The sequence below is a fragment of the Pygoscelis adeliae genome, unplaced genomic scaffold, assembly GCF_000699105.1.
Source record: "Pygoscelis adeliae isolate BGI_AS28 unplaced genomic scaffold, ASM69910v1 Scaffold451, whole genome shotgun sequence".
In the NCBI taxonomy this organism is placed as follows: domain Eukaryota; kingdom Metazoa; phylum Chordata; class Aves; order Sphenisciformes; family Spheniscidae; genus Pygoscelis; species Pygoscelis adeliae.
This window is the reverse complement of record NW_008824030.1, coordinates 639,738-655,235: the sequence shown is the minus strand read 5'-3', so window position 1 is coordinate 655,235 and position 15,498 is coordinate 639,738.

Genomic DNA, 15,498 nt, shown 5'->3' with positions numbered 1-15,498 from the left:
GATCCTCAAGAGTGGCAATGTTAGTTACACAGACAAAGCTCCAGTCCTCAGCCTAGGAGCCTGCGTACCAAAGCTGCAGCCCCAGCAATGGTGAGAGGTGGGGTGCTTCTTCCAGCTGGAACATCTAGGACTGTAGCGTGCCAGGCAAGCTGCCTTGGCCAGGTTTCTCAAGTGCTGCATACCCAGAGACAGACTATACAGAGCATGCCCTGCACAGAGACGACTACAGTTGTGCAGTAGCTATTCCTCTGGGACCCAATGTCACACACAAATCCTGAGCAAATGGGGAAATCCATCTGCCAAGGACACATCCAGAGAAAGTCTGAACTACAGCAGCGTCTCTAAATGCAAAGTGTTTGGTGCTGTTAAACAAATGCACAAGGAGAGAGGAGCACCCAGGAGAAGTGATGTGCAGCTTTAGCACTTCATATTGAGGAAATGTCCACTTCTGTAAACAGAACGTCCACTTCATGACTCAAGAAGAAGAGCTGGGGGAGGAGGAAATAAGTGAGATGAAAAACAGAAGCAGGCTGAAAGGCAGATGATCTGACTGATGAGAGCTGTTTAGCTGTGATTACACACTGCTACTGTATGCCCTTTGACTCTCCTGTACTGCCCTATAGTAATTCAATTGCTTCCCTATTTTCTGCTCTCCCAGTGTTCCATTCTTTACTCAGCTCTGTTGCTGTTTTTCTTCCATGGTCTCAGCTGAGATTAGTGAGGCAACTCCCCTTACCTGAAACACACACAGCTTGTTTATTGCAATCAGCACACATCTTAGTGCTTACTGATCTCTCTGTACCTTAGAGCAGGTCTTCCCCTTCCACATTTTGTATCCTCTTTGGAGACCATTTAATTCCAGCCTTTCCTTCTCTAGCCCTCTTCCCTGTGCTATTTCCCTAAGTATCCCAGGGCTATTGCATCCTGTACTAGAGAGCCAACTCACTATTCTGGTGCAATTCAGCATAAGAAAGGGAGAAACCTAAGCATCCCTTGCTGATTCCTATCTACACTTCAGTCATGCACTTACTACTTTACCTGCAGCCAATGCTGTGGAGTATTAAGGGTACTCTCAGGTCCTGGGTGTCTCTATAATACTTGAGTGAGTTTATTATTTAGCAGATAAGGCCAATGTTATTCTTTCATGCTCACAACTTGTGCAAAACCCTTGACAATTCACACCCAAGTTCTCTTGGAGCCTGCGGTGATCAGTAACACCTGGGTTCCAGCTCTTCAGCCCTCTTGGACCAGGTGCTCCCTCCATCAGTGGTTCTCTTTCAGTAGACTAGGGTGTAGTGGGCATTGAACAGCAAAAGGCCTGAGCTAGCGATCATTCAAATTAACAGGAGCCTTCCTATTGACTTCCAAGGTCTGAAGTAACCCCAAAAAGCTCAGCAAAGAGGATATAAGAAGTGAGGCGTAGTCATCCATGATTTGGGGGAAATGAGCTTTCTAATAAGGTAAAAGCAATCAGCATCAAAAGCACCTTGTCTAGAGTGCCAGGTTTTTAAGTCTTCTCTTAAGCAGCCCCTCTTATGCAAAGTAAGTGAACATGAAAGCAGGATCATCTGCCAAAGCTCTTAAGGTAGAGGGACCATCTGTTCTGAATGCCTCAGGCCTTCACTGAGGTGACTGTGATCCAACCAAGCCTCAAGATCTTGCTTTTGAGAAGCACCTGGCCAAAGGCAGCCCAAAAGTTGCAGATCTTGGATTGAGCTTGTGCCAGCTGTCATATAGACCAGAGCAAGCTGAGAGCTGCTGCCATTACCCACGTAGGACACATCTTGTAGGAAAGCACTGCCTGTCAGTAGCGGCTAGAATGAACCCCAGCTTTCTGCTGGCTGTATCAACCTACCTCCAAACTCTTTCAATGTAGGGACTGACTGGAAATACCAAGGAAGTTGGTGTTGGATATGGAGGGTGGGCAGTGTCCAGTCCAGGTGTTTCATGTTCCTTTTGTGCTCCTGCAGGCAAGAGAATCCATCCTCAACTTTTCCCTGAAGCAAAGCTGAATAATGGGGCCCTTCCTAGGTTGCTGAAGGAAAAATAGGGCCAATCCTCCATGTGCACTGGAGTGAACTTGAGGAAAAAGGTAAGAAACAGCCACCTGAGCTCTTGCATGCCACTTCTAGGGCCCAAGACAGAATGAAATCACCAAAATTAGGGCAGTTTCAAGGTTTTACTAACTCCACAGTGCAGTGACATCCACCCTGCAGTCTTCTGTGAACCTGCTAAGTGCGTGGTAGAGCTGGCAGGACAGATTTCACTCAGTCCCTCAGTGGGTCTGATCTGCCACTGACTGGAACTTCAAAGCAGATAAGAAATGTCACCTGCTCAGACTAGTTGCCTTGCTTGCATGGATGGTGACACAAGCTTCAGGGGAGGGGTGAATCAGGCATGCCTTGACTTGTACAAAGAAAGGAATTTCCTTTAAATCATTATTGCTCTGCCAGCTGTAAAAACTCAAATTTATATTTTTGCGCAACACTTCTCCAAACAAAGGCATTATACTGACATGTGTAATTAAAATCCACACTCTGGGGAACTGCAAAATTGACCATGCCTTCTGAAGAAGTAGCTTCTAGAAGAAAAGTCAGCAACTCTAGAGAAAGGGCAAACTTTTTCACAAAATGGGGGAAGAAATAGAAAAATCCCTTACTCTTGAATTTCTGCTTTCTACCACATGGTGTGTGTGTTTATCTCATCTCCTTCACTGCATGAGAAAATGGTTGCACAGCTGCCTGGAAATCTCAGTGCAAGGTCCCTCCTCCTCAGTACAGTTTAGTCTCGTTAATCTTTCCAAGGTCTCCTCTTTCCACTGCCTATTGCACTTCCATCTCCTGGGCCATCACTGCCTGTTATTCTCTTCTGCTAAGGTCACTCTTACCTCTGTTCTTGTCCCATTCTTTCTACCTCCCCCCTTCTCCTGTTGCCATCTTTCATGCAAGTGCCACTCAGCCTCTCTGTTGTCTCACTTGCTAACTCAATCCAGTTTTGATCTGTTTCTAGAGCATCTGAAAGAAAGGAAATTGGTAGAAGTTGGAGAAACCAAAGCCTTCAAACCTGGCTACAGGACCAATATTTTTGCTGTCCCTCATAAGTGGAAGTCATTGCAAAGAGACTTGTTGCCTTTCTGCTCTGGGTGAAGACATTGTGTTCTCACATAGTGTCTCAGTTCATAACAAAAAGGCTTGTGCATGCTGAATATAACAGCAGATGAGAAAGAGCAGAAAGGGTTGGGAGGCTGTGTTCAGCTTGAACCGCAGCAAATAGTATTTCCAACCAAGAATAAGGGTAGTCCATAATGTCACCTGCTGTGCTCCTCTCTCTGATTAACTGGTCAAGAAACCTCCATTTTCCACAGCCCTGTGTTCTGCAGCTAGAGTGGCAGCATGCACTTCTGCAAATACCAAAATGGGCAAGCGACACTCACTCACAAGGGACCAATGGCAGTGGTCTGGCCATTGGTATTTCTCAATTAGATATTTGGTTCCATCCCTGCATACTGAGTTCAGCAGCTTAAAGCACTATCGCCTCCCTTGCTGCATAGTTTGCTCTCAGAGCACGAGTGACACAGGGTGTCCTCTTACTGCCCCAGAAGCAGGACAACAGCACAGGATTTACAGAGCCTGAGGGAATGATTTGCTGGAGCATACAATGTTGGCCTAGTGCTGCTGCCGTGGAGGTCAGGGACGAATATGCCATTGGCATATTCATAGCAGCTGGTACTATCGAAAAATGCCACCCTTGGGCTCTGTGAACTTGGGCTGCTTTCTCTATCCCACAGTAGAATTGAAAACTTCTTCCATCCACAGCCCTGTGGAGAGGATGGGTAGTAGAGAAGAGCTATCCCGACAAATATCCTTTTCTTCCTAACAGCACTTTGACATCTGCCCTTTAACCAGACTCCTCCACAAAGGGACAAAATCACAAACTTTTAAACAGAAATTTTTTGTCTACATGGATTTGCATCCAAGTAGAAGTCAGAGAGCCCACTAGTTGTCAGAACCCATCTAAGGCCTCATCCAAAACTTCAGTTGAACTTAGCTTCTTGCAACAGCTTATCCTGTTTGGTAGTTTTTCTCCTTATTTAAGTAGGTACCCAGACTCAAGCAAAAAATGATGAAATCAAAATTCTGGGAGACTACTATGCATGACTATCACAGTTTAAGCATCGCAGTCGTGCTGTCAGGTGCAGTCATATCCAGGCAGTGCTGTGCCAGCAGGTAGAAAGGCCATCTGAAAAGAATTTTAAAACTTAAGACACACAACTGAAGTAATGAAACATCCAAGCAAAGAGCTAGAAAGGCACTAAAATGAAGCCTGAAGAGACTTGCCAATGTCAACAGACAAAATCTGCTGCACACGCAGCCTTAACAGGAAGCAGGAATTCCTTGCCTAGAGATGTCTTCTGAACAGGAAGTCCTGGAGATGATAAGCTCTGTAGGAGCATTGGCCCTTGGATGGTACCAGCCAACAGGTCTATGGTGAGATGGCAAAATGAATTCCTCTGAAGTAACACATGCTGTTATCTCAGAGCACATTACAAAGCCGAGGTGGACATGGCATTTATACTGAAGTTCAAGTCATCCTTGTTTCAGTAGACATGTAATTCTGCGGCCCTTTAGTGATTCTTCAACTCTGGAGGTCCAGAGTCTAAGGTCAGGCCCTCATAAATGGGAATTTACTCATGCTCAGCTGACTCTGATGTTGCCCTTTGAATGGACACATCAACGATATGAGTTAAACTGCCTCACCCACTTCCACTAATCCTCTCCGTTTTTTATACCATTTTGTCAATGCAAACTGGAAGCAGAGATGACAACTCAGACCTGCTAGAGTGAACTTTGGCTGCAGTGTGAACTGTTCACCCTGACCACTGGGTAGTATCACCCACCAGGCTCCAAAATCAACATGAACTACATGATCTGATGGGCTTAGATAACATTCACTAACAGCAGACAGAGCAACACTAGAGAAGTAAACTGTCATACTCCAACTACTGCCTTGTGACTTGCAACACCATTCAGGTGTAATATACTCCTCTACCCAAAGAAAGGACACACACAGCTTTATAACTGAAATCCCACTTCACTCATGTATGGAAAAGGGGACTTAAGCATGGGCCTAGATACTCTTAAATTGGAGTATTGGGGGCTGCTCGTAACACAAGCTGTTTGCAAGCACTTGATCATATCTGCTTGTACTAACTTAAAAGAAGCTACACTTTTGAAAGTTTACCCCCTTGCAGGCTATGTCTCTAGCATAATAGTCTCCTAGGACTGCTGTTAGCACTGATACCTTGCACTGTTCTCAATCTGTCCTTCAGAACTCTGCCCAATGCTCCCTGGAAAATTTCCCAGAGTGGTTCAGCTGAGAGTAGCATTAAAAATCACAGCATATGTCCATAGACTTCTTTGTATCAAACATTCAGAGGTAGCACACAGCAGAGATGTAATTGTCGCAGCTATGCTCTTAAAAGACTGCTTCTGTCTCAGGGTATGTCTTTACCAGAGATGTCCACCTCCAAGCAGACAGCTGCAGATCTCACTCCAGTGAAAACAGTTTATTCCCCTTACAGCTGTATGACTTTAAGTCTTTGCTGCAAAATCCACTACTCAAGTTTTGCCCTTAATATGAGGGTCATCCACGCGCAAGACCTCTTAAGCCTTTCCGCTGGCACATCAAGATAAAGAGTAACACTATTATTAATGCCAGTCACTGCTACAACCGCCGCCCTGCCACACTAGCTTCCCAGGACTGCTGTTGAACCTTGCGCTGTCCTCCTCGTCTTGTCCTTGAGAATTCTGCCCATTATTCCTTGGAAATTTTCCCAGAGCAGTTCAGCTTACAGCAGCACTAAGAATCACAGCACACGTCAGTAGATGTTTTTGTATCAGATGTACTGAGATACAATGCAGCAGAGGCTTAATTATCACAAGGTTAGCTCTGTTATATCCCCTCTTGGTTATTTAAAAAAAAAAAGAAAGGAAGGAAGGAATAAAGAAAGAAAGAAGTCATCAGCAAGAAACTGCAAACCCTTCTTTAAGCAGTAACCAGGCTACCATTTTTTGGAACTTTTCCTGATACAACAAAAGACACCATAAAGACAGGAACTTTGGCAGCAGTGGTTTTGAACGCCACAACCCCTAATTTTCCTGTTTTTTTATGCATGTGTCACTGGAAATATAATCGACTGCTAGGGAAACAGTCAACTTCCAAATAGATATCTAAGCAGCAGCAAGCCTCTGGAAGTTACTATTACTAGAATTGAAAGGAGATTTTCACCAAAGCAGCCCCAAATTCCTGAGTTAACTGATGTCCTGTTTTGCCTGATCACTGTCACCATAGTGACTGCAGGAGCTGCCGCTGAGCCGTCGCTCTGTGGCTCAGGTCAGAGATGAACAGGACACAGCGCTGGGAAGGAACCGACTTGAACTCAGGGACCAGTGATGGAGATGTGGGCTGTGGGATGGGGCGTTGGAAGCAGCTTTGGGGTGCACTGTGGTGGGAAAGGTAGTTTAAAAAGGGAAGAGATGCAAGCATCTTCACTGAATACCAGCCTCAAAGGGCTAGCACAGACAAAGGTACTGCAATGTTATGAGAGGAGTCAGAAGGTGCAGGGAGAGGAGTTGAAGATGAGGAGTGTGAAGGAAGAAGGCATTCACAGCAATGCAGCAAATGCAGTTTAGCTGGAGCTGGAACAAGCTGATTCATTCCCCTCGGCATCATTTGTGTGGACTGCTCCTTCTCCTGGGGAAAACTTGCCAAAAAAAAAAAAAAAATCACAACCCAAACCCAAACATGGAAATGTCTCTTTTCTGGGAACTGGACAGACATAGAATCACAGAATCATTAAGGTTGGAAGAGACCTCTAAGATCATCGAGTCCAACCGTCAACCCAACACCACCATGCCCACTAAACCATGTCCCTAAGCGCCTCATCTACACGTCTTTTAAATACTTCCAGGGATGGTGACACAACCACTTCCCTGGGCAGCCTCTTCCAATGTTTAACTACTCTTCCAGTAAAGAAATTTTTCCTCACGTCCAATCTAAACCTCCCCTGACGCAACTTGAGGCCATTTCCTCTCGTCCTTTCGCCAGTTACTTGGGAGAAGAGACCAACACCCACCTCGCTACAGTCTCCTTTCAGGTAGTTGTAGAGAGCAATGAGGTCTCCCCTCAGCCTCCTTTTCTCCAGGCTAAACAACCCCAGCTCCCTCAGCCGCTCCTCATAAGACTTGTCCTCCAGACCCCTCACCAGCCTCGTTGCCCTTCTCTGGACACGCTCCAGCACCTCGACATCCTTCTTGCAGTGAGGGGCCCAAAACTGAACACAGTATTCGAGGTGCGGCCTCACCAGTGCCGAGGACAGGGGCACGATCACTTCCCTACTCCTGCTGGCCACACTATTTCTGATACAGGCCAGGATGCCGTTGGCCTTCTTGGCCACCTGGGCACACTGCCGGCTCATGTTCAGCCGGCTGTCGACCAACAACCCCAGGTCCTTTTCCGCCAGGCAGCTTTCCAGCCACTCCTCCCCAAGCCTGTAGCGCTGCATGGGGTTGTTGTGGCCCAAGTGCAGGACCCGGCACTTGGCCTTGTTGAATCTCATACAGTTGGCCTGGGCCCATCGATCCAGCCTGTCCAGGTCCCTCTGCAGAGCCTTCCTACCCTCGAGCATATCAACACTGCCGCCCAACTTGGTGTCGTCTGCAATCTTACTGAGGCTGCACTCGATCCCCTCGAACATCATCAGTTCCAGTCATGAGTGCTGGTAAGGACTGACATTCTTAGCCATAGAAATAAATTTCAGAGTCTGTGGGTGAGGAGAAGGAAGGACAATCTTGAAATGTATTGTTGTGGTGAGAAATATTCACCACCTACCTACCCTTTACTCCTTTAGTATTCCAAAGTCCAGTTAAAGTCTTCGCAGTGAAGCTAGCTCAGAAGATCTTGCAATAAGATTAGAACCAGCTGGTGAAAAATGGCATGTTACAGTAGCCAGTAAATATCCACATGAAGCAGCCCTGGAGAGGTGAAAGGCTCTGCCAAGCTTAACAGCTTATGAGCATACACCATACTGGCTGATACTGGTATATGACTAATGCCCCTTTAGGCTCTTCCTTCTAAATCCTTGCCCAGTCGATGATCTCTGCTGTAGAAAAGTTACAATTTAAATACACACAATTAAAAATGAGGGAAGAATTACTTCCGTTTTACAGAGGGGAAAAAGGGGACAGGTTTGCCTGTAAGCAGGAAGCAGTGTCAGGGCTGTGAAAAAAACCTAACACTTTCCAAATCCCTGGAGTTTGACCAAAGTCATCCACCTTGTCTAGTTGCACATGCTATGCCAGCTTTGAGGAAGCTTTCATCCTGGTGATGCAAGGATGAAAAAAAGCCTTGCTTGATTCTTAATAGTCTGTAAGAGTCATCATATGATACCACGTCGGGCAATCACACAATCAGCAAAGGTCACAAGACACACAGCCATTCCTCTTGGCTTTACAACTGCTTTCCAAAGCCAAGGCTCCTCCTTACACTATTCTGCAGTCAAGTGCAGCAGCACTCATGCCTGCCAAGCACTGGGAAGCCCTACCGTAACAGTCAGGCCTTGTAAGAAGCACACCTTTTTTTTGTCTATAGGTGCTAACAAGAAAACCATAATGGATTTGCAGAATCTAATTAGCCTAAATAGATTCTTACTGACTGCAACTGCAGCTGCTTGGCAACATAAAAGGGGTGCAAGTCTCACTTTTACAGATACGCTGGGGGGGAGGGGGGAGCGGGAAGAGCTTTTCAAAAGACAAAGAGGAATGGAGAGAAGTTACTGTTGCCCTATGTCTTCTACGAGCTAAAAGAGGGAAGAGGTCTTCTAATTATTTTACTGTTCTGTGGGAGTTATGGCTAGTAATTCAAGACCCATAATACATACATAAAAGTTTGCATAACTAGGAAAAGTCCTTGTCCTGAGGAGTTTATAGCTTTATTAGACTTACAGGCTTTATTAGGCTTACAGCTTTTTTAGGTGACAGGTAGTATCATCCCTGTTTTATAGGCAGAACACAGATCAGGAGCCAGACTTCAAATGCTTCAGTCATGTGTAAGGCAAGTGTGAAGGACATACAGGAACAGGAGAAGTAATAAATATAAGGTGGAAAAGTTCAAGACTATAAAAAATAATATCCATTACAGCCTTCCCTGACCAAAGCAACCAAGCAGTCCGATTCCCAGGCACTCAGACTGCTCCTTTCCCCCAGAGCCTGCCAGCTCTGCTGCTGGGGCTGCTACATGGGATGGTAGCCAGTGCCTTGGATTCCACAGTGCACAGCCCTATGCTTTGTCACTGACCCACCTCTACCAGAGATCGTGTATGCAAACTGAGTGGCCGAGGTGGGGGTGCAGGTTTCCCTTCTGCCTCCCTTGGCCTGCTACTTCTGGCAGAGGCATTTCTTGCAGTAAGCTCTGGAAAAGCTCAGCTCTCAGGGCCCTTACGCCACTGATATCTATGACTATTTCTTCACTGATTAAAAGCATCTACATATGCTTTAGATTTGGCAGAGCCTCCTATCTACTCACCTTCCTTTCTGTGAGTCAGTTTGACTTTCTGGAGCACTCAACCTAAGCCAGACTTTCAGAGGAGATCAGCATTTAGATATTGTTCTGCTCTCTCTCTCTAGATAAGTAAAATTCAGATTCTGGGGCCCAGTTCAAGGGCACACAAACAGCTTTTAATAGCCAACTGAGCTTTACTGCATCTCTGACCACTGTCGTCCCACTGGACTCGCCAGTCAGTGTCAGGGAATGCTTAAACCTGCACAGAAGTTGATGCATCAAGTCTTTTCTCTGCACTTTAAGCAGTGTTTAGGAGATCAGTGCTATTTCAGAGTCTGTCACTTCTCTGCTATGTTCCCTTAAGGAAGCCAGTTCACATTTCTGTGCCCCAGTGCCTCCATCTCTTTGCCACTATAACTCTGATCTCCTTCATAGATCATTGTGATATGTGGTAGATTATTTCTGCATTGTTCTTGGTAATTCTTGATCCAAAAAAGGCATGGGCAAAAGTAAGAGTCCTGAGACTTAAAACCCCATGGTTTTTATGAGAGCAGCAAGCCAGGGCTGCAGAACAAAGAAAAAGGGAGACATAGCCTGGATTGAAGGAAGGCCAGGTAGTGTTCGGCTACATCTTTCACTATTTGTATTCCTCCGTAGTTTTCATTAAGACTTCATAGAAATTAATCTACCAGGTCAGTTTAGATAATAAATACCTTGCAGGGTGGGGGAGAATATCAAGTAAACCAAACATGAGAGTTCAGTATTCCAGAAAGAGATGTTGACTAGATGGCCAGGATCTTCCTACTGCTGATAGCACATAGCATGGAGGTGAACCCCTGAGCAAATGTTGATTTAAAATTAGTGCATAGCAACAGAACAGGCAGCAGCCAACTTGTTCTCACTTGATTTCGGGAGCTGTAAGACCCAACAACAACCCCGGTGAACCGTAACTCTGAAATGAAGGCAAATGACAGGAATCTTCTCTGCTTCTAACATGTTAAAATCTGTGCACGAAATAAGACTGTGGGTGAAAAGGAGCAAACATAAAAGTGACACTGGATGGAAAAGGTGAAACACTGAAGAACTAAACCAAGATATTACTTTGGTCTTACAGTCCCTATGAGCAGCAAGAAGCACGAGCTCCTTTTTGATACTCCACAAAACTTCAGTACCTTGAGGGGTTTTTCTGGGTTTTTGTTGCGGTTCCCCCCCCCCCCCCCCCCCCCAAGAATGCATACAGCATTCCTGAGGCAAGTGTTAACGTTGGATCTTGACCAAGAAAAGATTCCTATAGACTCAGTGGATGAGAGGAGGATGTTACGCTGCTTGCCTTTTTCCACTCTTTTCCCCACTAGCCCCATTCCTCCTGTACTTGTACTTCCCCTTGTCTGAGGATCTTTAACACAGTGACAAGCAGCTACCAGCAGGATGCAAAGCGCAGCAGCACACAGAGCCTGCCTGCCCTTGGCAGGAGTTATTTTGACTAATGGAAACAGCAGAAACTCAAGAGACAGGCATGGATAAGGCTGGAAAGTGCTGAAGGGGGAACCTCCTCCTGGTGGAATGCAAAAGGATTAAAACTAGCAAGAGCACAGCTGCATTCAGCATCAAGTTATTCCCCAATTCCCTTAGCTGAGCATTGCTCTGTAACTTGGATCATTCCTTCCCTCCAGATCACTGCTGGCTGGTTGTTTTCTTCCCCCAGGTATCATTCAGATGCACTCATGGGATATCACACAGTAAAAAGCAATAAATGGCCAAACAGCTTGTAACGAATTGGTTTCTAAAAGGGAGCAGGGCTGCAGGGCTGAGAAATCCCTCTCTTGGAATGTGAGTGCCACCTTGTGCTGGGAACGGTAACAGTCAATGGATAAAAACTAACTTGTCCAGAAAAGCAAACGAGAGAAGGGGGACAGTAAGCCATCTTTGGAGCAAAGCTGCATTAGGCATTTTGGCTTTTGGAGATCTTTCCTCCTGGTACCAACCAGCATCACTCTCAATATCCTGCTGCAGGGTAGATTCTGCTTCTTGAAGGGACGGGTGGGCTACAGTGAGCAGCTCTTTGCAGATATGCTCTGACCCCAAACAGCAGCATAAAGTCTTACCCAGCCAAGTCAGACCTCAGATGTAACTGCACGAACAGCTCCAGCTGGCAGGTGTTAGCTCTGTCCTCAGCACGGACAAGCCCAGGGAGAAACAAGGTGGCAGCTCAGACAGTAAAATTTTGCTGAGTGTTACTGACATCTGCACTGGAGCCTGGTTTGCAACAGATAAGCCTGTAAGTAATACAGGTGTGGAAGATGAACCAGTAAAATGCAACATGCATTTTACAGAACAATCTCCAAATGCAAAATACTGCTATCCTAAAACAATGTGCAGGTGAGAGAAGCCAGCTGGCTTGCTAGGGGAAAAGAAAAGCAGGGTTTGAGTTTCTTATTTGTTTCTTTAAAATTCACTTTGATGCTTTTACTCTAATGATGGGTTAAGTTTCATCTGGTCAAATTATACGAGGTACCTCAAATGAACTTCTGAAAATGTCTGCTTCTCTACACTGATTTTTAGGGGAGCTTTAGCATAGTCAGCCTCATGGAAATTTTTGTTTGTTTGTTTGTTAAAAAATGGGAGGTTGTTACTGTGTGAGAATACATTTCAAAGTTAGCCTAAAAGATTTTACAGTGCTGTTGATCAATTTGGGTTTAATCTTTTTATAACTTGGAATATTTTCGCAAGCTGGCTATAGACTTGGAGACAGTATTACTTTGAGTTTTATTTGCTTCAGGGTTTCTTCACAAACTTAAGAGGAAAAAAAAAAGCAGCTTCTGGAAAATATTTGTGTAGTAAGGTAAGAATTCCTTTGCAAACACCTTGGAAAGGAACAGGGTGCGAGTATTCTGTTCATGAAAACTGCTCACAATCAGAATCCAGCAACCTGAATTTTGAAGTTAAGACTACAGCTAGGTACTTTAAGGATTAAAACGCCACAAGGACAATACTGTTTATCTCAGAGCAAGAGTGATAAAGCCAGGAAATTCAGAATTCAAGTTATGTTCAAAAAAATCTGACTGTGCCACAGAAATGCAATTAGAGCACACAGCTCTTAATCCCAAAGGGTCTTACACAAAGCGTAATTCCAAAGCTACACGTCTAAGCCGTCCCTCTGTCTCCAGCAAGACCAGAGATGCATATAAAGGTTACCCTCTATGTACATACTCACAAGGCTGAGTCAAACTAAAAGAGCTAGATGGATCATTTTTCCCGTTAGTGATTAACCACCACAACTGCACGTGGGCAGGCGGAGTACATCTCAGCTTTTCGACAGAACATAACACCACATCCTGAAGTGGGAGGGAGGACCACCAACTGAAACTTCAGAGTGCTGAAGGCAGAGAGAACACCACCAGAGGTGAATTTTGTCTTCCACTTCCCTCTCCCAGACTCCTGCCTCCTTTGGCATTTGCAGCACATGTGCTCTGATGTAACAGGACAGATGACATCATTAGTGATGTCACCCAGTTCAGCAACTAGGGTGGCGAAGAGGTGCCGATATTGGTTCCCTACAGCAGGGCCACTGTTGGCTGCTTCGGTGCTGCCAGTACAACTTCACCAGAGATGAGACTGCACTGCAGCTGCACTGGGGTGAAGGTCTCAGTTTGACTGAGGCAGTGGTCCTTAAGGTGATGCTTAGCACCAACCACCCACATCAGCATGAGGACAAACATTAGCACCTACTAGGAGCACCGTTCAGGGTTCTTGCTGACTGCTAGCTCTGCAGTCCTAGACACAAGCTGTTAGGTGTTTTTTTCCAGTCTCCAGACACCTCTCTCCTCCCTCTGTAGATGTGCCATTTCTAGGGCAGCAGCTGCATCTTGCATGCAGGTCAGCTGCACGGGATGGAAGTGTGATATTGGAAAAGCCATTAAAGAAAAGACCTAAAGAAAACTCCCAAATGGAAGCAGTAAGCAGGGAGCAGGAGGACTATGTGACACAAGTATTTCCCAGCAGGGAGTTAATGCCATTTAATTGGATGCTTGATGCCATTGACATGGTATCCATGTGCTCTGCCTGACAGAGCTGCGATAAGGGGTACGTACATATGAACTAATTACTGATTAGACTAATAACACTATCCATAACATTTGATTTCAACACTTTTACTGACCGTGTAATTACTGCCCAACCTAACAGAGAAGTGTTACACACAAGCAGGCATGAGACAGCAATCAGCTCATCCCTTATCTAACCTGTGTGTTCTCACTAGCTGACAGCAATCACTTTCCCTTCCTTCCTACCAAACACGCCTCATAGCTCTCCGCTCTTGGGGTTTCCCCCTCTTCAAGCCTCTGAAAGTCCTGTACGTCCTGTCCGTCCTGACACACCTTGTATGAGCAAAGCTGTAATGGCTCAGACCAAAAAAGGTCCATCTCTCCCAGCATGCCATCTCTGACAGTGACTGATAACGTAAGATTGGCACATAGCTAACAGGCTCACACACTCCTTTTTAAGAGTACTACTACCACTGTTTCCCCACAACTGACTGAAGCTCAATGGTGTAAACTCACTCGTTAAGTGACTACACTTACAAATACTACCATCAGTGTTTCATAGGTATAATTACAGCTTTAGAATTTGTGTATTACAAACCTAGGAAATATTAATGTTTTGTGTATTTTTTCTACAAAGAATAAGACTTTATTAAAAACCCCAAAACTTAAAAAGATGAGATGCTACATTTCAGTCTTTCTTGAAACTTTTGAAAATGTTCAGAACACTTTTAAGATCTCAATTCCTTAACCTTTCCTTAATCCTTCTCCCATTTATTGCCTGCTATTTTTCTCCTACCTTGAGTTCACACTTGATGCTATTCGTACCTATCAAAATAACTGAAACACACACATATGGTTAGTTTCACCAGAAATTACAGTTGTCATCCTGTGCTATAAATTAAAAGTAGATATACCAACAGCTTTGGGCTTTTTGCTAGAAATCTAATAAACCCAAAAAGATTTTCATTTTATTACACAACATATTCCCCAAACTGGAACCCTTCGCCATTAGTTACTCCGGACAGCTGAATCATCTCTGCTACTCAATACCCACCTCAGAATTCAGAGTTACCTTCTACAGAAGAGGACTTACGCTAGGCTTAAACCTTATGCAATGCAGCATGGAACAGCACTTGACTTTACAAACACTCAATTTCAATATAAAAGTTAACAAGGACTCTGAGAGAGGACAGGAAAAGAGAAAAAACTATTCTGCCTCAAAACATATCCCCCCCCCAACAGAAGAATACAAAAATATTTTTTCATTTCAAAATGGTTTTGAATGAAAGCCAGCATGCAGAAAATGCATAGGACATCTACAGGTTTTTAACAACTCAATATTTTAAAAGAACTGGTGTGTTATTCAGCTATCAACAGATACACAACTTTGAAAAACAAAGAAAATGCATTGAGTTTTCAGGAGTGAGTAACATGACCTCAGAACCTATGTTCCATTTAAATGGAATACAAGTAGTTTGGCTTCTGGATTTCACTGTAGATCTAAAAAAGCTGGACTCTATGCGACTTTTCTGTGCCATGTCAAGAAGAAAACTTTCAGAAGCATTTAAGTCACTTAAAAGCCTAAATCTGGTTCTTAAAAGTAACTGTAAACCCTGTCTTACTGTTAATACTAAAGGCATCAGCACAGTGTTTTCCTTTCTGAGAATGTATACTTTGAGGTCACACCCAAGGTTGGATCTCAAAGCTTGCTGTTACTTCTGAAGTTGGAAAGTGTTGTTCGCTGAAGCATTAGCAGTTTGGCATTATGGGAAGTACACACTACTCCTGGACTGTAGCCTGCTGTGACTGGATGGGCCATGGCTAATCTCTGGCTCTAAAACATTTTGGGTGGGCTTTGCACTTGAGCTGCAGGAGACGACTTAATCTCTGGATCTGG